The sequence below is a fragment of the Neovison vison genome, chromosome 5 (assembly GCF_020171115.1).
Source record: "Neovison vison isolate M4711 chromosome 5, ASM_NN_V1, whole genome shotgun sequence".
NCBI classification, from domain to species: Eukaryota; Metazoa; Chordata; class Mammalia; order Carnivora; family Mustelidae; genus Neogale; species Neogale vison.
The window spans coordinates 88604394-88627862 of NC_058095.1; the positions used below are offsets into that span (position 1 = coordinate 88604394).

The following is a 23469-nucleotide window of genomic DNA, read 5'->3' on the forward strand; positions in this document are numbered from 1 at the left end:
AATGAGTGATTGGTCTTTTCTGATGGTCAAGGAGACTTGAAAAAAAGAGTTCTAACATACCACCTAAAATAGAATTCCATTTACTGAGTTATGTGGTTCCCTCCCCCAACTAAGAGGTGAGTTTCAGATCTCCCCTCTTGGAAATCCTAGATTGCTGGTGGTTGGCTAGCTAGAATGTTGGACATGATGGGAGACCCAAGTTTAGAAGTACCTGAAGAGTTAGGGGCTATGTCTTAGAGGACACTGAGTGAGAAATAAAAGCTGGAAAATTTTAAGTTAGGAAGATAACTGATGAAAGGGGGAGGATGAATGAGAGGAGGTGAGGGAGGAGAGCAAGAAAAACAGGAAACATTTGCAGCCTTCCAAGGAGGAGCAGATGGTAGCCTGGGCGATGGCTAGACAACAGTAGGCTCGGGTCCAGGCTAGGGATTTTGAGAGCAGGAGCAAGGATGGCCTAACTGTCACAAATGGATGTAGTTAAAGAAGTCCCCTTTGGGGGTACACCCCACATTTCCAGTTGTGGGTCCTTTTTCCATGAGCTCTGAGTGCAACATGGGCGTGAGATGCTGATAGGTGGAGTCATCACTTTGGAGACACTTGGAGAGCGGCCTGTGAGACATGGCCTGTAGGATGAGCTGGAGTCACAAATACAGCTGTGACTGGGGACACGACCTACACTAAGGGCTGGTGGTGAAGGGCCAGACTATAAATATCCCAGGCTTCACGATCTCTCCACATCTCAGTTCGATTGTCACACAGAAGCAGCCATGGGCCATATGGGTAGCTGTGTTCCAGTACAACTTCGTCACAAGAATGGGCAGTGGGCTGGATTTGACCCATGGGTCTTCTGACCCCTGGTCTAGATGGTTCTCAACATGGAGACTGTAGTCAGTCATAGGAGTAGATCAGAGTGTACGCTGTGTGGATATGCCAGACCTAGATCCGCGGGGATTGCAGACCAATAAGTGTAAAAGAAGACAAACCAAAAAATGAGATTCCCATCAAGGCAAAGTGGGGAGAGATTTTCAGTGTTAGAGGTGTGGGTCAGAATCCGCTGAGATAACCTAAGTGCTGGGGCAGTGATGTGGTGTCCAGCAGGCAGGAGGGAAGTTTTGGTGGGTATAGGGGCAGAAGCACTTTGATGAGTGAATGAAGTATGAGCAAGTAAGGACATGGGTTTTACCCTACATTGAAATATGAGGAAAACAGACTCTCGTAAAGGTAAGGGAGATTACTTAAGCCTGAGACAAAACTCACACTCAGAAATTTGCGTCTTGTGCTTGTGTGCAGTTTTGAAAAACTATGCCCACCCAGGCTTGAGCCAGGTCTCTTGGTCATCTTGTAAAATCCCAAGTTAAGAGAATCCTTTCTGGTTTGACCAAGAAGAATGAGTTAGCTGTTGGTCTGCCAGTACGCAGGTAGAACCTCCCTTCTAGAAGTAAGATTCTAGAAGCAGATTCTGCCCCTAGGGACCATAATGTTCATTTGCAGAGACCAGACAACACTTTCCCTAAATAACGGTACTACTTGCTAAGTCTGAAGGATGTGTCCTCCTCTGGGCCAAGAGCATCAGGAGTGCTAGCTCATTTAATCTGTGGATCAGCCCTCTGATTTCAGAAGTATTGTTTCCATCTTAGCCATGAGAAAAGCCGAGTAGCGTCCAAGATGACCCCCACCCTCACCCCACCCCGGCCCAGAGTAAGTGGCAGGCTGGGATTTAAACTCCCATAGCCTATAGATTTCTCACAAGTAGAGGGGCACTGGCTCCAAATCTGGGACACGGGTGTGATGTCCCTATTGCTTTTTCTGAGATGATGGTCTCTGCCTCCTCCTCCCCCATCTCTTTTTCCGATAGGGGCTATGGTTTAATCTTTAGGAAGGTTGCAGGGCTGTGGAATTTTGCTATATCCTGTATTTCCATTCTGAGGTCTACCACCATGGCTGGGCATGAGAACTTAGCCAGTAGTAAATGATAAAAATGTGTTGTGTTGGGAGGAAGGTGGGGAGGCAGAGGGTGTGGGTGTTGGGGGAGGACACAAATAGGAAGGAGAAGGGATTTGTGGTGAAGGGTGGAGAGGGGGCCAGGCCTGGGGGGCCCCTTGAATGTGTCTGTGTACCCTAAACACATCTGTTTTTAGCTGGCTTGCTTCTGCTAACAGTTTCTCAATTTACATATGTAAGAACTACAGGCAGAAAGACTGGAATCAGGAGCTCATGGCACTTGGATCCCTGCCAGCTTTTATTTCAAGCTGACAACTTTCTGGATGTAATACAAGATTTATAGTTGTTTGTTTCTCCTAATGAGGTGGCAAGATAAGGCTGCATCTGTTACAGCTGTTCAGCACAGGATATGTGAATACTGGTTTCCTTTTTAAAACAGAAACATGAAAACACAAAACTTACAAAGTCTACAACTGGTGTAAATGAGCAAACTGGTAATTGGGCTCATCATGGCAAGTAGACTTGTCTTACCTGCCTGGTGAGCACGGGAGGGAAAGAGAGTGGCACGTGGTGAGTAAAAACTCTCCGTTTTTCTCTCGAACTTCTGGAGGTCATGCACATCATGCACGTAAGGAGGGGAAGGAAATCATCCGGATTTCTCTCTGATGTCTGAGTGATCCCTTCCTGGCCAGAGCCTGAATTTGGGAGTGCCCGCCCTCCTCAGTGCTTGCTACCATGGGTCCCTAGTGTTAAGGTGCTTGCTATCATGGGTCCCTAGCTTTAGGGACACACTGGGAGCAGCTGCTGCTTGCCCATCAGAGGCTCTCACCACACCCATGCTGACTCCTCCTTTATCCTGAATGGAGCTTCTTGACTTTGTGCATTCACTTGCAAGAAAAATTCTTTTCTCCCTCAGTCAATTTATATTAAGATGGGAACAGAAAGGTTTAAAGAGTGAAACCTACTGCTGTTTTAATTTCTTGCTCTCTAGCTAGGTAAACTGAGAGATGAAAACAGCCTTTGTATAGAGTGGAAGGAGGTTTTCTTTTTCTTATTTTTTTCCAGTACTTTTTGACCCTATTCCACTACAAAATAAGTCCAGCTTGGCTTGGAGAAGAGCCACACAGATGGAAAATAGTAGAGAGACAGTAAATAAAATGTATCCTAAATGGCAGGGTTACCACTTGTAGCTTGATGTTATTGGGATTTGTAAGCTGTATCCCATTTTATTTTAGGAGAAATAAACTTATGTTAATGAAGTTGGCAGATGATCCCAAATCAGAGGAGATTTCAAAAACCTGGAAGGACAGAAATATTATAATTATACCTTTAGGAGATTAAAAATATGGGCAGGAAATAACAAAATGAGATACAGCTTGGGAAATGCACACTCAGCGCAACTGGGGAAAAGTAATGTGAAATGCAGAATCCAAGTGAACAGAAGACATGCATAGTAAAATGCCAAAGAATAGCAATCTTTGGAAGTATCCACTGGACCCCCACGTTACACGACAATGAACGGACCATTAGGGACCACCTATGTTACTCATCCTCAATAAAGAGATGGCTTATTTGGTGGAGAAGACACACAGCAGTGTTTGTTTTGGTTTCCATAATTTCACTATTAAAGAGCTGAGGAGACCAGAAGGCAGCCATTGGTAGAAAGTGACAAGCACCAGGAAGGATGGGGGTGTAACAGCAGAAGAGAGGAAGGTCTGAACTGATTCTATGATAGTGGGGTCCATCAATAGAGATGGACCTCGGGAAATGTAGGAGACAATATCAGGCTGAAGATCCAAGAGGGAGGCAGGAGAAGCTGTAGATCGCTTCACTGTGGAGCTTGGTGGAGGGGGTGGTCATTGTAATACCCACAAGAAGGATTAGAGTAGGCAAGTCCAGGTTGGCAGGAAAGACAGTGAGTTTCCTATTTGTTGTTGCTAAGCAGAAGCTAAAGAGAGGTTCAGCCATAGGGGTTTCTAGTTACACAAATACCTGTATAGTCCAACTGGATTAATCTGTAATCTAACTTGGGGTGTCAGTTATTGATATAAAATATCAGGTAATTATATCACATAGAAGTTTAGATTTTTTTCCTAGAAGGCCAAGAAATGTGAGAATCTCAGACCCCTTGGCCAAAACAAGAAAGCCAATCTTTAAGTATTCCTTCCTGTGCATAAGACTGTGTTTCACCTTTCTTAAATTTAGCTATCTTAAATCCATTTTAAAAAGCAGACATTTACCAACACATACAGTATTTCAGAACTTCCATAAGAAAATAACTTTAAGAATAAAATGAGTTCTCGTGTTTTAGTTTGTCTGAAAAAAATAGTTTAAACATCAACTGATTCCAAGAAAATCATGGAAATTTGGATGAGTACTGGATGTAAATTCAACATTCTAAGAATGCTGATAATGTATGAAGTTGAAATCAGATTGTTGGTTAGTGTCTCAAAATATTAGGAGTGATGCTCTCCCTTGGTAATAATCAGCAGTTAATGAGCAGAGTATCCAGAATAGAAGTGTCCCTGAGATAGCTGAGACATACACTCAAGCAAAATTTTAGTTCTTAAATGTAAAAGCTTAGGAAAATTTAATTATTGATTCAACTAAAATGCAACTTTTATGAAGTGAGAGCTCAATGTCATGACACGTTCAGGAAGGGCACTAGACCCAGGACTCAGGAGAATTGTGTTCTGAAGCTGGATCTGCCTCCTTGGCTGTGAGAGCTTTGACAAGGCTCTGGAGATGCCTGAACCTGAGTCCACTATACCTGAGGGCAGGTGCCTGCCTTCCTCTCATTCTTGGTTGTAGACATTCAGGAGGTCTGGATGATTATCAACAGAAATCCCAGCAACCTTTCTTAGAAGTATTTCTAAGAGTCACATTGCTTGATGTACATATGAGGTATAGGAGATGAGCTACCCATGTAAAATATATTGTTAATGTCCGCAATGACCATGTGACTAAAGAAGATAACAAAGAGGGACATTTGGTATTGTTGGTATTTCAACACCAGATAGTTGCCTGACAAGGTAGGGACTAATTTGACTTACTTGAATCCCCCCGACTTTTTTTTATTGGTGGTGAATCTTTTGGACATTCACTCTGGGAATATGAAGCGTGACCTCATAGCCCGGGATTTTGAGAGCAGGTAGAAGAAGCAGTGGTTTGGAAGTGGCCTTTGGAGGTTTAAGAGAAGGCCACTTCTGTCGTTCTCAATCTCAAAGATCTGGAAGGTGGGGCGAGGTGTAGTGCACACAAGAGTTGGGGGTCTTTTCTGGGGGAATCAGTTTCCATTTTGGGAGGTAGAAGATTTCTGAAGAGGTGTAAGATGTAGGGGTGTTATGAGTTGAATTGTCTCTCTTATCCAATAGGACTCCCCTTCTATAAAGGAGAGACTTGAACCCAGGCACACAGGAAAAACACCACGTAAAGATGAAGGGAGAAATTGGGCTAAGTTTTCTGCAAGCCTCGGAATGCCACAGGTTGCTACCATACACCACCAGGAGCCAAGAGAGAGGCATGGAAGAGGTTGTCCCTCACAGTCCTCAAAAGGAAACAACCCAGCCCTTGACCTAAGTAAAACTTCTAGCCTCCAGAACTGTGAGATAATACATTGCTCTGTTTTAAGCCAGTTTATGGGATTTTGTGGTGGCAGCCCCAGGAGAATAATGCAAAAGGAGATGGTGTCACAAGGGAGAAATTCTGATAAGATTCTAGCAGAGTGGCGGATGGTACGGTCATAGGAAAGGAAGCTCAGAGAATAAGCTTGATACACAGGAGATAATGGGACTTGCTCCCACTGTGGGTGGCCACAGAATCTGGGAACATTGCTTTGCTCTTACATACAGAATTTACCAGTCACATTTTTCATTTGTAATGGTGGAAGTTGCATCAGGTTCTGGCAGATGTGGGACTGGAAAAGCTTAAAGAAACATCAGACAAATGTGTCTTGAGGTGTCAAGCAGCACCATTGAAAGAGCTCTGCAGTGATTTGTTCTGAAGCTTTCAGCAAGCCGATCAATTTCATCCCCTTCACCTGTTGCGGAGTTTTTCTGAACCTTAGCGAGAATGCTAATTAGTTATGAAAACCTGTATTGATGAATGAGGTGAAGGTCCTCTGAGGAGCATGTACACCATCAGTTAACGGTTGATTTATTCGTTGATGGAATATCCTTGGAAGGCATATTGCAGGTTATAAGGCAAGTTTTTGAAATGTTGTAGGATGTAAGTTAATCCTGTGACTACATCTATTACTTATGAAAGAAGAAGTATATACTGTCTTTTATAGTATACCAGAAGCTTTTAAAGTCATTACTTATCTTCTATTGTGGGTCTGGTTTAGTAATTTTTGTAAACCAACATCCCCCAGTATGTGCCCTGATCCTATGAAAGGAAAAAGACTGCAGTCCATTCACCCCAAGTCTGAATTTTCTTGGGCAGCTGCCCAATTCTTTCCGGTTCCTTGGCTTATAAACCACTATGACTGTAATAGATGTGATTTAGCCCTGAAGCTGGAGGCAGACTATTTTTCTTCATTCTCATTCGTTTTCATCCATAGTAAAATAAACGGTAATACTTGCATTCACCCTCCTGCTTCTCTTTCCTGCCTCCCTTAGATGTATGCATCAGCCAAATATGCAGGTCTGTGGGGTCACAGATGCTAGTGGGAAATGCACACTGTATGTACAAATTTGGTTTTGGACATTTCATTTAGACTGCACTTTCCTTGGCCCTTTTGAAAGGACTAAGATGGAGGAAGGGCAGGACTTCATTTTTACACACAGGGTTCCATATTTTGAGATTATGAGATCACTTCGGTTCCATCAGTGATATTAACAATTAGGAGGTAATAGCAAGCTGATAATTACACTAAGAATCCAGATGGCATTAGTGATCCCAACCCAGGTATGTCCTTATATATGTGACTTTGATTAGAAATCTCAAAAGCCACTGTGGCTATGAGTAACCTGCCCCAGACAGTGTTTGTAATAACTGGCTTCTTACAAGGCATGCTGTAAAACCAAAAGTGAGCTCATCCCAAGGGGTATACTAGAGTTTTCTTATCTTTGTTAGATTGCGTTTTCAGAGGAAAGAACTTTAGTTTTGTTTTGTTTTGTTTTGTTTTGTTTTAAATATGGTCCCATGTCTTGCAGACAATACAGAGGGAAATCATTAAGTTAGAGAAAGACGAATACTGTGTGATACCACTTATACATGGAATCTGAGAAAGCCGAACTCCTAGAATGAGAGACCAAAATGCAAGTGACCAGCAGCTGGGGAGGAGGGGGAAGGGGAGGTGTTGGTCAGAGAGTAGAAACTTGCAATTGTAAGATGAATAAGTTCTGGGGATCTAATGTACAGCATGGTCATCAGAGCTAATGGTATTGTGTTAGAGACTTGAAAGTTGCCCAGAGAGGAGATCTGCACCGTTCCCTTCACAGAAAAGCAGCAGTTATGTGACATGAGGCAGTTGTTAGCTAACACTGTGGTGGTAATCATTTTGCAGTGTATCATTGCACTAAATCAGCATTTGTCTGCCTTACACCTACTCAGTGTTAGATGTCAGTTATATCTCAGGAGGCTGTGCGAAGGAAGGGAAATGAACACCCTTGGGGAAAGCTGTAGTGCTTTTCTGGTCATGTTATATGATCGAGAGGAGTATGTATCTGTAGGACAGCGCTAGGGTAAGGGACCCACCAGCTCAGATTTGGCTTGCGAACTGTAGGGATTAGGTGGGAGGGTTGATAGTATATAATTCACTTCCCCCCTTATTCTCCTGAGGCTAATGACGAGCCATGTGCGTTATGCTGCAAGCTGACTGACGTCAGTGGGAAGTGTCATGCTCAGTGACAGGGAAGCCAGCCTAGAATTTAAATCAAATTGTCCATTTAACTTATCTTTATTTATATCCTGTTTTGGTTCTAAAAAATGGACAGGAGATGCTTGAATTTGATCTAGCGTCATTTTCAGGAATGTCTCACAAGGACTTAGAATATCTCATTTGCTTCTTCTAAGTCCATCTCTGCTCTGAGCTCCGCTTCCACCCTGTGACTGAGTATGGAATTTTCCTATGACTGGGCATGTGCTGGGGTGCTTTCACATAGAGGTAAATGTGAATTCAGCCAAGATAGAGTTGATAAAAGATAGGGCAGTGGGTCCTATTTAAAGAATGAAGTGACTATCATGTGAATTAAATAAGTGCCAGGATTAATTTTTAGGCACTAGTAGAACTTTTAAAAATAAGATTATTTTTAAGCAAACAAATACACACCTGAGTTTCATCCTCTAGTTCGGTTTCCTAGGTTTATTTAGGGTGTGTGTGTGTGTGTGTGTGTGTGTGTTGTGTGTGTGCACACATGCTTGCCAAAAAGGATATTTTAGTAAGAGAGAAATAGTGTAAGAATAGACTTGCCCAGCTTTGACAGAATGCCAAGCATAAGGCTGACTAAATCCTATGTTTGTCCCTATATTGTTTTCACCATACTTTGGGTACCTTAGGGGAATGACTTCTCATTCCTCTGCTGTGAACCTTTGTAAAAATGCCATTCAGTACCAAAGAGGATCCTCCAGAGCAAATATTCTTCAGAAAAGACTTTAAAATCCAGATAGTGCAATTGGTATTCCTCACTTTTTCAGCTGAAATTGGCGTGCTTAATGGCATGCTCAATGAACTAATGGTAAAAGCCCACTCAAGACTAAAATCCCCAAAACAAACAACTTCAGTGATAACAAGGAAGACTTGTACGGAGCATTCAGGCTGTAGAGATTTGCATACTGACATAGACTTGACACAGAATGGATGACAGGGTCTGGGCATCTCTCTTGGTTATTTAACCTGGAAAATAAGAAGAGGGCAGCACACAGGCAAATAAAGTAATGAAGCCGTTGAAAGAATTTGAAGTTGAACTAGGGCGTTTTCACAATCACTTTTTGTGCACATAATTATCTCTTTTTAAAGAAAAGTATTTGAGGTCACTTAGTATACTATAGTTGCTCAAATATTTGTGAAATTTCATTATAGTTAGAAGAAAATTCAGCCAGGCTGAGTCTATAATGTTCCCTGCTCACTTGTTGGAGATTCTGATGATCACGTACTGAGAGGGAACTTTCCTAGCACATTCTCTCTCCTGGACAGATGATAGATCTGCCCCACAACAGTAGCAAAGCGTTTCTTCAATAGCTAAAAATCTGACCATTCCAGCTGAAGACTATTTAGAAGTACATTTAAGACTGAGCTGTATAAACAGGTTCAAGGGAAAGCCTTTTTTTTTTTTTTACCTCCAGAGTCAAAATCACTGTGGAAAAATTCACATGTATTTCTTAATTCTATACTTCAGCATTGTGGTATCATCTCCAGCTTTTCTGCCTGTGTTTTCAAAATACCCCTGTGACCAGAGCTGCTTAGATAGGATGTGTTTAGTTCCAGCCGGGGGAATCCCAGAGCCCACAGAGGACCATGTTCCATCTGGGCTATGCTCCTCTACTTCCTCTGTAAAATGAGATCCTTCTTCCTTGTGCTTCCTGATCTCACCCAGGAGTTTTTCAAGTAGTTTTTGACAAGGGAGGATGTTACCATCTTTGAGAAGACTTAGAATGGTAGTTTTTGTGTTTCTGTGCACATATATGAGATCAGAAATGGGGATCAGTAGAAACTTATATTCACTTCAACTACAACGCATTTATTCTCTCCATTAGTAGTAATAAGGGATCAGAGCCCGTCAGAGCCAGAGCGTCTGAGTAGGAAAACATGCCTAGTTGTGTGTGCTCTTTGGGCTCCTATATCTTTGTAAGAAGGAAAGAACTGTGGGAAGGTCAGTAAAAGAGTCAGCTTTCAGGTTTGTATTTCCAAATTTTGTGGTGTTTCCACATAAGAGTTTAAAAACACGAAGGGATTCGATTTTAATTTTTCGGCAGACATAGTAAAGGGTATCATAATGTCTTCCACATACCAGAGAACCTTCACCGAACAATCTTTGCCCTGAAGGCTGCCTGCGTAGGAGCCCTTATGATACAGTGAGATCTGTGTGAAAACGGAGGAGGCAAGCCCCAGACATCGAGGGGGAATTTAGCCACAAGGGGTTGCTTTCTAAGGAGAGGGACTGCTCTGCAAATAATCTAGCATAGACTGGTGTGGAGTATATGGGAAGGGAGGTAATATGATAGAGTTTAAAGATTTATGCTTTATGTATTACTATGCCATTTAATCATAAAATCCTGTAAGGCGTTCACCGTCATCCCCATTTTATAAATTAGGAAAGGAAGTAAGGAGTAGCCCCCAAACACACCAGTAAATTCATTAAGGTAATATTGAAGTCGCTAAGAAATGTTCCTTGGGGATCTAAAATTAGAAAATTGTGGCTTTTCAGCAAGATGACAGTTTTAGCTGACCTAGCTCAGTTATTTTACTACAAGTATCTAAGTTAGTTTTGTTTCTGACAAGGAGAGTCATAGGATTCTAAAAACTTGATTTAGCTAATTCAGAAAATCTGAGGGTTAACTATAAACATATTCATTGTTCATAGTGATTTGAGCATTAATTTGGTTTAAATTCCAATTAGAAGAGTTAAGTAGAGATACATTTGTACTATATTTTGTCTCTGTTTTCAAAACAGTGTATAATAAATAGTATGGAACACTGTGAATGGACTAAATAATATAAATTAAGAAAATCTCATAGTAGGGAAATTATTTTTCCACAAGAGGAGGTGATGAGATTCTACCCCGTGCTATTTCATGGGGAAGATTTTTTCAGCAGACTCCTCAGAGTTCCACCAAATGGTTTTGAGGTTTCTGAAGAACTGACCTGATTTTTCTCCTCACTACACATCTGAACTTTCTTAGGCTTTTGGAACTTTTTTCTGTTTTCAATGTTATATAAACTCTTCGGTTTGACCATTGAATGAAATGTTATGACATTGAAAGGGGAAAAAATCCTATAAGCATTAATCAATGTAAGAGATTTGTTGCTTTTTCATTCGACCCCAACCGGCTTTCATCCTGACATACACCATCCTGGAGGCATCGGCTGCTTGTTTAATTGTTAAGTACAGAACGTGGTTTGATCTCTTTCTTGTGCTTTCAGTCCTGGTAAATTAATCAAAAGAAGTTACTGCTCTGCTGGGCATTAGCCTGGGTTTAGATGTTTCTGCTTCGGGGCCTGTTCATCAACGAAAATGCTTTTAAGCCCCAAATGGAGAGTAAACAGTATCGTTGCGGCCGCTTTGAGCTGAGCCATTACTCGTGACCCGCTTACATTTGGGAAGGGGCCTGTTTGTATTAGCAGCTATTCTGGTTTGGGTCGTAGCATTTTCAGAATGTTTCTTTCTCCTCTTTTTATGTTAACGTTCTCAGCATTGACGAAGAGTCACCCCTACCATCGCCACCACACATACATCCCATAGGCACTTCCATCTCCAAGTGTGGAAATCGGAATGTGGAAACCCAGTTGGTCCTATGCCCCAATTTCTGTGAAGTCTGAAATCTCAACTACGTGGAGTAACTGGTGTTTGTCGTTAGAGGACAGTGGAATGATAACGCCCACGAGATGGACGTTCTAAGAGCAGTTCTTATGGACAGGAAACTAGATTCGTTTCCATGAGTTAGAAGTTGACTCTCTTATTATCACTGGTGCTTTTTGTGCCACATGTTGAACAAAAGGAAACAGTCTTCGCCTCCTAGGAAGTAGTGCCTTGAGAAAGACGGACACATAAACGGTCGTTTCAGGGACACGAGGTGGAGTGTGCTGATTAAGGGATTTACCAGGGGCTCCCGGACGTAGAGGAGAGTGGTGGGCGAGCTTGGGTTGGTGGGATTGGTGGAGACCTCGCCCAAGGCAGAGGGGACACTGATGCCGGTCTGCAAAATGGAGTAGAAGTTAGCAGAGGGAGGATATAGGGGGCTGGAGGAGCAGCTTGGTCAGGAGGAAAAGCAGGGCGGCCGGACGGTGGGTGGGTAGGGAATGGGACGTGGGCTTTGTCAGGGAGGAAGAAGCCTCATTAGACATAACGCTCTCAGAGTCCATTTCAGTTACATGTCTTTAGCAGCTTTGTCGAGGTATAATGTAGAAATAGAAACAGCCCATGCTTAATGTGTACAATTTGATATTTGGACAAATGCAAGCACCCATGAAACCTTCACTGCAGTCAAAGTAATGGACATATACCCATCACCTCCTAAAGTGTGATTGGGAAGCTTCTGGAATGGTGATATACCATACTTAGACTCGTTCTTAGAGGGGGATCCTCAGGAATTCAAGAAAGTACAGTAGGAAGAGTGGCCTTCTGAGTAGGGCAAGGCTGCTGTGTAGACAGTAGTGGAGGGCAACAAACCCACGGGGTTTCGGCAGATTTTCTTTAAAAATGAAAAGGAGATTAAAACAGGAAGTTTGGGTCATTATTGAGAAGAATGAATTACTTGAGATAACTGTAATACTGTCTCATCATCAGTGACATCTAAGTTTACTTTAAAAATAATTATTTGTGTGTCAAGAGTTCCTACTTGTATAGATAAAATTTCTATTTTGAAAGAGATGCTCTGGAAAAACATAGAAGTCCTTTCGGGATTACATTGGCAGTTCCGTAAAGTAACATGGAAGCACTGTATCTGTTTTTGAAGCCTGAGAATTTGCTGTTTTGTTTGTGCAGGGTCTGAAATTAAAGTGAGCTTTGGGCCTGTGTCACAGTGTCCTGGAAAACTGAGAGAGGCTCAGGGGCGTGTGCACAAGGGTGCTGGTCAGCTCACAACCTGCTGTCTTCAGGGCACAAACTCCACATTTTCCTGATGAAACATAGCCTACTGCCTATGTGTGATTGATTTGGGGTGGGGGGGAGGGGGTTCCCGAGTCTCTTACAACCGTTTCCATATTTATTTGGAGGGAACTAAGTTAATCCCACCCCCTTGGCTTAATTTTGAATTCAGCCTCATCAGCCAATGTTTAGTGAGGCTGAGACTATAGGGAAGAGATGGTGCCTGGAATGGGAGGCATAGAGGCAGGGTGTCAAGAAACATCAGCCTCTTGTTTTGCGGGACTTTTCCACGTGTTTTGGTATTTAGAACGTGGAGCCCAACTCTGTGAGCCTGTAGATATCCTACCGTGTAACACAACCCAAATGGCTACGCTCAAGGGCAAAGGTGACCATGAAGGTTTTAAGGAGGAGTCCAATTAAGTAAGGTCTCAAAGAGTATTTAATTGGCTTTTGTTTTTAAGAACTTACTTGCTTTTTCCTAATAATAGTGGTACCTATCTTCCATGTGAAACAGAGAGAACAGAAGGGAAGGAATAATTCGCCTAAATCTGTGCTTGTCAGACGCAAACACTTTCTCGGTCGTTTTCTCCTGCACTTCTATCTCCACGTGTGTGTCTCCTTCCTGGCTGTCCCAAACCGACGCCGCTGGGCGTGAGTCTCTCTGCCTGCTGTCTTCGTTCGGTGGTACACCATGGACATATGTCCCTGTCCTGCGGGACACATTTTAGGTCTATGGCTTTCTTGACGGTGTGGTACTTAGGGACGGTGCCCTCAGGGCTGTCGGTGACCCCAGCACTGCGTCTCCTGACCCGCCTACTTTCTTACCAGACGTTCTTGCAGTTGGTTGCCTGTTCAGAAGCTACGTGCAGTCCTGTCTAGGCGTGTTGGTAGTAGGGCAGGGTGCTTATTGACCCACACGTCGACTTGTGTATTTCTGTTGTATTTAGTTTTTGACAAATTCTATTCAAGCTCTTCCCTTCTCCTGGGCTGTTTTTTGGTCGGTTTGGCCCGCCATCTCCTCCCTTTCCTCAGCACTAGCACAGAGGAAGACAGCTACAGTTTTCTGTTTTGTTTCGCTTTTATTTTCGTTTTGTTGTGTTTTTGTTTGTGGGTTTGTGTTTTGCGGACTCACCAGTCTCCAGTGTGTCTTCAGCTGCTCTCTCGGGTTCCGGCAATTTTCCCCTGAAGTTCAGCTGGCTGGAGTGGTGTAGACAAGACTTAGTGCTCTTATTGGAACAGCGGGTACTGGCCCCAGCATGTTTAAGAACATCGTATAGGCAAAAAAGGAGGTAAATCTGGACAGGGGCATCCCAAGCAGACCTGGAGTATGCCCACTGGGACTTGCAGCCTGAGTGAAAATGCCTAGGTCCCATAGCTGGTCCCATAGCTGGTCCCATAGCTGCCTTTGGCTCAACCCGCATGCACATCCAGAAAACCATCTTTAGCTTGAGCTGGTGGCTGAATAGCTGCCCAGCTCAGTGCTGATTCATAGGAGTGTTGGCCAGACACTCTGGTTGTGTGGTTATTCACTTCCCCTTCCCTTTAATGAATACAGTGCTCTGCCTTCTAGAGCCGTGTGTCGCTGTAAATTTGGAGACTCATCCTAGTGGGGGAAAAGGGTGCACAAATATTCTCTGAGTGCCAGCTATGGGCCAGTATTGAGGTGAACATTGGGGTATATTGCAAAACAGTGAGTGCGGTGCTGTCCTTTGTCGGTGGAGCACAGAGAAAAAATTATCCTCAGCATGGACGGATGGAGGGATGGATGCTCCATGTCTGTGATGACGTTTCCCAGCTTCTGTCTTGGAGACATGTTGTCATGAGAACTGGCAGCGCCCTGAGTCTCGTGGGATAATGTTCTGGAGAGAAGCAGCTCCCTGAGTGTGGGAAGGGTCTCCTTTGCCACTGTGCTTGGTGGGTGGGTGTACACACACACCAAAAAAAAAAAAAAAAAAAAAAGGAGAGAGAGAGAGAAACATCACGTGTGTCAAAACTTAGCCCTCAGAGTTAAAGAAAAGTCTGCTTCCTTAGTTGACAGAGCATCTGGAAGAAATAGAGAATGGCTATTTCCTAATGACCATTAAAGTGTATTAAGCCAGCCTTCACGCATACTTTTCTCTCCTTCATTCACTCAACGATTTGAAAAAAGAAATCATTCCCCTTGCACTTAGCCTCATGTGTGTCTGACTTGTTCCAAGAGCTGTTAGGCGCACCGCCGACACCATCTGACTCCATCAAGATTGAGAGCCCCCCCCATCAGGTGCTGTAGCACCTCAAAAGCATCAGGCTATCGTTACAAATCTAACTTAATTGCCCGATGCATTTACATTGGTTAGCTAGTTTGCTACAGTCGATGTGGCTGGATTATTCAATACATTTTCCTTTGTGCTATTAATGACCTGAACTTCATTACCTGCCAATAAAGAGTTCCAGAATGTGCAAAGAAAGCTGACAAAGAGTATTGGTGGTTTATTCAACTAACTGGCCTGGCGTCTGCTTTTCTACTGCTCGGATTATCGGAGAGCAAGTCAAACACAACACGCTCAGTGCTGTGCTCCCTGCCCAGACCCAGCAGACTGTTATCTTTCCAGGAAGCAGTGGCTTTGTGTTTGCTTCTTTGGAAAGTTTTAAATATTTCAAATGGAAGAAACCCTATGTGACTTTTTTGAGCTTTTACTAATCTGATTTAATGGCTTATATATATAGCTAGCTTCATAAAAGTCAGCCAAAACTATCTTTTCAATAATATTGAAAATATTTTTCTTTGAGTAAAAATTAATATTTTAAATTTTAAAAGAACTTTACCTAGATTTTTGGAGCTCACATAAAGCCCCAGGTAAGTAGAGTGTCCTGAAGAATTGTCTGATGTCAAAAAGTAGGCAGAGATGTCTTATCTTTAAAATTTGTTCAGAACAGATATAAACAAGTTCAGGTTTTAGTTTAAAGTTTTTAAAATAATATTTAATCATCCTTTTAGAGATAAAGTGCTTTTTAGATTTTATTTTTTATTATAGCAACACATCATCTGTGATGTAAGAGAATACATAATGACAAATTTCATTGGGATTTTTAGGTTAACTGAAAATGGTCATCTGCTGGAGGGGGTAGTTTTGGTTTTTCTTTAAGATTTTATTTATTTGTTTGAAACAGAGAGAGAGCACAAACAGGGGGAGCAGAAGAGGGAGAAGCAGGCTCCCCTCTGAGCAGGGAGCCTGATGCAGTCCTCCATCCCAGGACCCTGGGATTGTGACCTGGGGTTCAATCTGTTTGACTTATTCATTGGTGTTATTTTACATAGTTAGGCTTGTTTGAAATTTGTCTTTTACCAATTCTGTCCATTTTCTTTGGGAAGAGTAAAATGGATTATGGACTTCTATTTTATTAATTGTATCCCTATTGAGTTATTTACTGTTTCATTTCACTTCGAGAGACAAGAGTAAGAGGAAAAACTATTTCTCGTACACAAACGAGAAAGAATTGTGCTTCCATGTTTGTTGATCATGGGGAGATCATGCTTATGGCAGCTGCACATTTTTTGGTGTTTGTAATGTGTTCTAATGAACAGCTGACCTGATATTGGGGTATGAGGACAGACTAAGCTAATTACACAGTTCTAACCATTCAAGCAAAACTCTGATATTATTACAATTCCATCTGCAGAGGCAGGCTTTCCCTACTTTAACTCCCAATTTCGCCCAGGGACAAAGCTTCTAAGAGAGGTGTGCTGACCATTGTTTGTTCTTTGTTCCCACTCGTTCGCTGCTCCAAACCTCCGTGTGCTCCATTTCCCTCACAGCATCTAGCAGAACTGCTTCTATTATTCTTGCAATGTGATCCATGGAGGGAAACGTAGCAGCCGCCATGATGTGCCAAGCACTTTGTTGGATGCATGACCAATTAAAAACGGAAGACGTAATCTTTACCCTGCAAGAATTCACAGTCTTACTTGTGTTTTCATACATTCATATTCAGTATGTATGAATGTTAGTGTGAATTAGTATGCAGTTTCATGGGTTGGTATATAAAGAAATTATGTAAAGTTCTACATGAAAGCAGTCTGATACAGGACTTTGAGGGAGCGTGGGACACACGAGGCAAAATTTTCTTCTCTGCTGTCTCTTGTTCTGGAAACCCTAGGAGGCCCTGAAGCCAGGAACTTGGGGGAGGACCTTCTTAGCCAGGACTAGCATGGAGCCTGGATGGTGATGAGGGGTGGTGGTTACTTAATCTGAGTCTAGAAGCCAAGATGTGAGTTTTTCCCCCATCTTTCAGAATGCTTGCTCACCTTTAGTGTGCATTTGGTCTCCATGAGGCATGTGGCAGTGGGGACAGTCACAAGTCGAAAGAGAGAACGGAGACTCAGGATCAGGTAACTTTGTGGGCCTCCCATAGGACTGGGCATAGCTGATCCCTTGCATATGCTCTGTCCCCCAGCCTGGGCTGGCCCAGCAGCAGAACAAGGTGGAGCTTCTCAAGTAGGTGTTTGCACAGTAGCCTCCAGTAGAGCCGGGTGGCTGAGCAGGCAGACCCAGGGTGAGACAGCTGTGGTTAGGTCCTGTTGTGGCCACTTGTTAGGATACATGACCTTGGACACACTGTGTCAACCACTCTGAGCTTAGTTTTCTCACCCTTGAGTTGGTCAGGGTGCTGCTCCTGACTTCTCAGAGTTGCACTGAGGATTAAATCAGCCAGTGTGTGGAGGGCATGTAGCTCTGTTACTGATGAATAAGTAGTATGTGTTAAATTAGCACTTGCTGCTGCTCCTTTTTGACTATTATTATTTTTATAAAATAACAAAATATTGTTTTTGCTTTCAACTTAAGAGCTTAAGTTTGAATGCTCACTTTGGCAGCACATATACTAAAATTGGAAAAATACATGGAAAATACAGGGAAGATCAGCATGGTTCCTGCACAAGGATGATATACAAATTTATGAAACATTTCATTTTTTCTAAAGAAAGCAGTATAGGTTCCAGAGCTTAAGAAACATTAGAAACCCTCGGTGTTGGTCACAGAGGCAAGAACCCAGAACCAGGGAGGTTGTCTATATGAGTGGAGGCAAGGATGCCAGTCCTGCCCTATCTGTGGGTTTCTCTCACATGAAGCATTCCCCACCATCCCTCCTGAATGTTCCTCTGATCACACGTGGTCATTACCTGAGCTCTATCCTCCCTCCTCCACAGCCTGAACACAGAACACACCAAAACCCTGAAAGAGAACCGGCTCTCCATGGGATGAGGAAGGGGGTTGGGGGCTGTTGTAAGAAGGGTAGGATTTTCTAAGCAACCCACAGGATCCTAAAGGCTTTCCCCACATGTAGGTTGGACCTCAGGTAATAGAATCTGGGTGTAGGCCATAGGATTCAGAGGGAAGAAAGCAAAAACAAAACAACAAAAACAAAAACAAAAACAAAAAATCTTCATTGGGCACAGTGCATGCTTTTATCACCTGGGTATCCCTGGAGCCCAAAGGAAGACCTGGCGTGCCCTTGTCACTTTGCCTTGGAAACGGGGTCACTAAGTGGGTGACAGGTCATTTTGTTATGTTGTCTGAAAAATTCTAACACCGAAGGTATCACTGCTTTAGATTCTATCTAGAGTATAGCAATTCAACTTAATGAGATACTATGCATTTGTGTGTGAGAAATAGAAAAAGAGGGTATTCATTCTAACTTTGCTTGCTATAGCACTGCTGTGCCTCTCCTAACACATTGCCTTAGTTGAGGTTCCGTTTGGTTGATGACTCCCATTGTCGACTGCGAGGTGGATATAACTGCAAGATTTAGGCATGGCTCACCTTCTGCATTGTATTTCTTGACTGTCACATCTGAAGTTTCTTGGTTGGAGCTTTCTTCATTCTGAACTTCCCTTTTGTAGCCCTAATGCAAGCAGGCCTGTATGAGCTAGCTCTGATTCTATCTCCTCACTGTCTCAGCGTCAGGCTGTCTGCCCGGACAGCAGTGTGGTCTTGCTCACCTGTCCACTGCAGCTGCCAGCCAAGGTGAACAGGGCAGGTGTTGGTAGCACCGACCCCGCCTATCAAACCACATAAATGGCAAGCTTGATTTCTAGGTGTGGTATCTACTGTTTATGGGAGGCGGTAACCTGATTAATCTGATTGGCATATTAATTTACTCTGAAAAGTGTATATACCAGGTGGACTTGAAGGTTGGGATTTTGGCTTCTCTAAACAGGCGTTATAATAAACAAATGCTTTAATCCACCTTTTTCTTTGATCAAAACTGAAAGATGTCCAGAGCAATCACTTAAAAATGGGCAGCTCAACAGATATTTGTTTGTTAACAATTGTATTTGGTGCTACAGGTTTTAAAGATGAGTAAAAGAAATCCCTAAGACCAGGTAGCTAATAGCCTAATTATGGAGACAGAAATACACAGCCAGCAATATTTCAGACCAGACTCTATCCAAAGAAGTGCTATTATGATAGTCTTAATCAATTAGAAGAGCAAATTACAAAGTAAGCTTGCAGTAGATTAAGTTGACTACTCTTATACTTAGCTGTTATGATTGATTATTTCGGTGGGTGCACAGTGTCTTGGGGCTCGTGTCCTCTCTTTACACAGACCTTCATATGGATGGTCACTGTGCCCATCCTTGCACCACCTCCCTCCACCAGACCCTCCTGCCCCTTCTGCCTGATGTCCGTCAGTCTTTCTCTGTCACTGTCCAGGATTTTAGCAGATGTAGAGAACCACTAGGAGTCATTCTCATGTTCTGCTTTGGCAGTGGTAGAATACCGCTGCTTCCCCAACCCCAACCCCGATAGACTTTATTTTTTAGAACTGTTTTAGGTCACAGCAAAATTGAGTAGAAGGTACAGAGATTTTACAACACAGGCAGAGCCTTCCCCACTATCAACATCCACTCTCCGCCCCTGGCACTGTACATTTGTTACAATCGATGAACCCACATGTCACTCGGACTCCATAGTTCACATTAGAGTTCACTCCTGGTGTATATTCTATGGGTTCGGACAAATGTAACTCCAGAAAAGCATTATCATTTCCTGCTATTGAGATCAAGGATTAGTGGCTTATTATCCAGAGGCTTTAGGTTTGAGAAGGGGTATATCATTCTTGGAAGAACGAACTCTGTACAACTTCTCTGCATTTCCACCCAACAAATTCCACTCTCAGTTTTTTCCGATTTGAGAGAGTGGGTGCACATGGCATCTGTCACTGCTGTCCCTGTGGCTCTCTAGGGCTCTGGGTTGCTTGGATCAGGCCCCAGCTGAAGGTCAAGAGGCAGATAGGCTGCCCCCCCCTTTTTCCAGAGTACAGGTAGTTACAGTTCGGCTTACTTACTGGACTGGTAATCAGGTGACCTTTACAACAGGTGAGGGGCAGGTCTAATTAAAATCATTCTGTTAAGTGTCTTAGTCGTCATTTATTTTCAGTCGTGCATGAGCTCATGATCCCTAGTCCTGAAGGAGCCATAAGCTTGCTCTGAAATGTCAAAACTCAAAGCCTTCTCAGGTTTCCTCTCAGTTCTATTTCCTATTCCCACCGTCCCCACAGCAGAGGCCAGGCACGCTGTTTTGAAATACTAGTGAAATTTGCAGTGGAGAACAATAAATGTATGTTAACTCCAAGGAAGGCAGACACTCCTAAGAGAGTTTGGGGGGCTTTAATAAAGCATTTCAAGGAAGCAGAGTATCGAATTAATGCTTTTTGTGCTAAAAACATTAAGGTATTTAAATGTGTTATTCTAATCCCCGTTTCAGCCCGGGAACAGAAGGATCTAATATCTTTTATTTAAATCCCAGCCTTCCTAGTCGGGGCCCTTCTTTTCAGCCTAGGACAGGAAGAAACAGACTATAGCCAGTTGACTTCAGTGAATATAAACCCGTATGTAATTCACAACATACGACCTATTAAATTTTTACATCAAATGTGTTTGCCCAGATCTTCATATATTCTTTATCATTTAGTGGAGATGTTAGGTTTTCAGAAGCTCGATTCCTGTAGGAGCACCACTCTAATTGTTCTGTTTCCTGGACATGCAATAAAATTGTCATGGACACAAGTACAGATGCATAAATTCTGAGCCCCCAAGCAGGGGATACTTATTTCAAAGTGAGCCCTTTCTGGTTGTGGAGTAAACTGATCTCGGGCAGACAGGGTGTCCTCCCTTTCTCAGAGAGCCACTCTGAAAGCCTCAGCTGCGCGGATAGCATTTACAGCCAAAGCGCGGGCCGGATCAGGTTATAAGGTTTTTGTTCGGTGAATGAAGAATATCAGGTTCCCTCACAGCTCATGACTGTGCAATGGCTGGTCTCTGCCTCCTAGGCTGGACAGAAGAGAAGGCTTACAGAACGGTGAAGGCAGTCACCGGTCAAATAGTAATTAAGATCAGTGATAAATATAGAGCCTCATCCCCAAAGTGGTCGTTCGGGTTTATTCCCTGCCCTCCTCCACCCCTGACCAGAATTCTTGTTTGTTGAGAAGTTTTTTGGATTTTGAAATCAAGATTTAGGGGCCATATATGTGTGACTTTGGATGACTAGTGTCTAGTCTAAAATTATTCATATTTAAATCTTGGATAATGCATTCCACATAAACGTGTAGAATACTTGGATTAAGACACTGGCAAGGTTGTTTTTCAAGGTTTGATACTAAAACATAGGAGAATCGAGACCACATTTTGTGCAGTATGTGTGTGTGTGAGTGTAACACTGAGATCATCAGTGACCCCTTAAGATTGTAGTATTAAATTGGGTGAGTCCAGTGAACCTTTGAAACAACAAGGAAATTATTACTAGCAATTGTTAGTGTATTGTTTTAGTGGCCAATTTATACAAATAGTATTTTTAAAAAGCTCTCACACTCTCTGTTGCTTCCAGACCGCCTAGCTGCCCCTCCGTTCTCCTCCCCCTTTTTGACAGAGTGTGAAGGAGAGCTCATCTCCTCTCTCTGAATGCTGAGGTCTCTTTTGCAGGGGGGAAACATTTAAGCTTAGTATTTTTGAAAAAAATGAATCCTTATGCGTTGTTGAAAATAATCTTTTTGCTTTTAGGATGCTATGGAAGTTTTCAGCTTTCTGCAATTTGAATTTAATATATACTCAAACAGATGTGTTAAATTCCTAAAATGACTGTGGAATTCCACCACCAAGATACAAAGCAGGAGGACGGCACAGCTACTGGTTCCCCATCCCTCACCTGGCACAGTCAGACATGTCACATTGTGCCAGCAGCGTAACCCAAGGGAGCTTCACGCAGGGAATGTCATCAGAACATCCCAAAATAAGCAATACCGTCAGGACATATGGGCTCTTCAGTTAGCTGCTAAGTAGCTCTTGGGGTTTACTGCCCGTATTTCTCAAGGGTGGCTGGATCACATCAGGGTTCTGAGCTGTATCACCAATAGTGAGATCTAGGTCCATCCTTTCACTCAGCCAGCAAATTACATGCTTATTCTGCTAGGCACTGTGTTGAAAAGTTACTGCTAGTGCAAAGGTACCTTGGTATTCAAGATTGTGATAGAAGGTGATATAGGACTGAAATCATGGTACGAGGTGCAAATATGTGGGGAGGCACTTAAATATAAAGACTTTGTTTGGATGATTTCTTTCCCCTACGTCCCTGAGACCATTTGAGAAGACTTGGTAAGCCAATGTGTGCTAAGCCCTCGAAGGGCTTATGCACAACGATATTCAGGAGCTAACTGTTGGATTATTGTGGTCAAAGCATGAGGATCGAATGAGGCAGGGGAAAGCAGCCCAGGCTTATGTGATAGCCCTTCCCAGAAGAGCCCCATGTGAAGCGAAGGATTGTTGCTTCTATATGTCATTAAGAGCTGTCACAAGAAGCCTATAATAAGCTTATAATGCCTTTAAGGATATTAGTAGATAACAGAATCAAGGCCACTGGCGTACTCAGTCAGGAAGTTTGCAAACAGTGTCTATCCCTAGACCACAGGAATAGTGAGGTCTTTCCGACTCCTTTCCATGGGTGACATCCAAACTTAGAGCTCACAGAGGAGCACCATTGTTTGTGTATTGCTTTCACTGTCTCCATCTGTGAGTAGAACTAGTCTTTCAGAATTACACAACAATAGCTGTTCCCATTTGTAGGAAAGTTAATGGGGACACCTTGGTGACTCAGTCAGTTAAGTGTCTCCCTTCAGCTCAGGTCATGATCCCAGGGTCCTGGGATTGAGCCCGGTGTTGGGCTCCCTGCTCAGTGGGGAGTCTGTTTCTCCTCTGCCTGGCACTCCCCCTGCTTGTACTCTTTGTCAAATAAGTAAATGAAATCTTTAAAAACAAAAGAAAGAAAGTTAACCTATTTCTAAGTAGAATTATATTTTCTCCTATTCTTCATAATTATGATTAGAGATACAGTTCGTCTTAGAATCATGACTTTGGTAGTTAGTCACTGTTTATTGAACGTCTGCTATATAAATGACTGGATTAGCCTTTAGGTGGGATGGGGAAGGAGGGAAAAGAGGGAAGGATGGAAAAGGAAAGGAAGGGCAGGTAAGGGAGACAAACACATACCCCATAATGAGTATAATCGTTACACTGCATACATTGAGCCATTGAAAGAGTTGTACCTGTTAAATAATTCCAGGATCAGTTCTTGAAACGCTGGTGTCCATGATATACCCACTTGTCATCTGTCATCCTGTCTGCTCTTTTATGAGGCAGATTTTTTATAAGGTTACGGAAAGAATAAAAGCTTCAGTCATACGACATTTTGTAGGAAACCCCATCCCTTATATTGCCAATCAAATGTGGTTTGAACTTTTTAAGGATGGA

General features: G+C 42.8%; 1 protein-coding gene and 1 pseudogene across 1 annotated transcript in view; both read left to right on the forward strand.

Annotated features, from left to right (window-relative positions):
- ATP8A2 (ATPase phospholipid transporting 8A2) overlaps nucleotides 1–23469 on the forward strand; it is a 617557-nt gene that overhangs the window by 355729 nt on the left and 238359 nt on the right. The window lies entirely within an intron of this gene.
- On the forward strand, nucleotides 17526–17643 carry LOC122908054 (annotated as a pseudogene).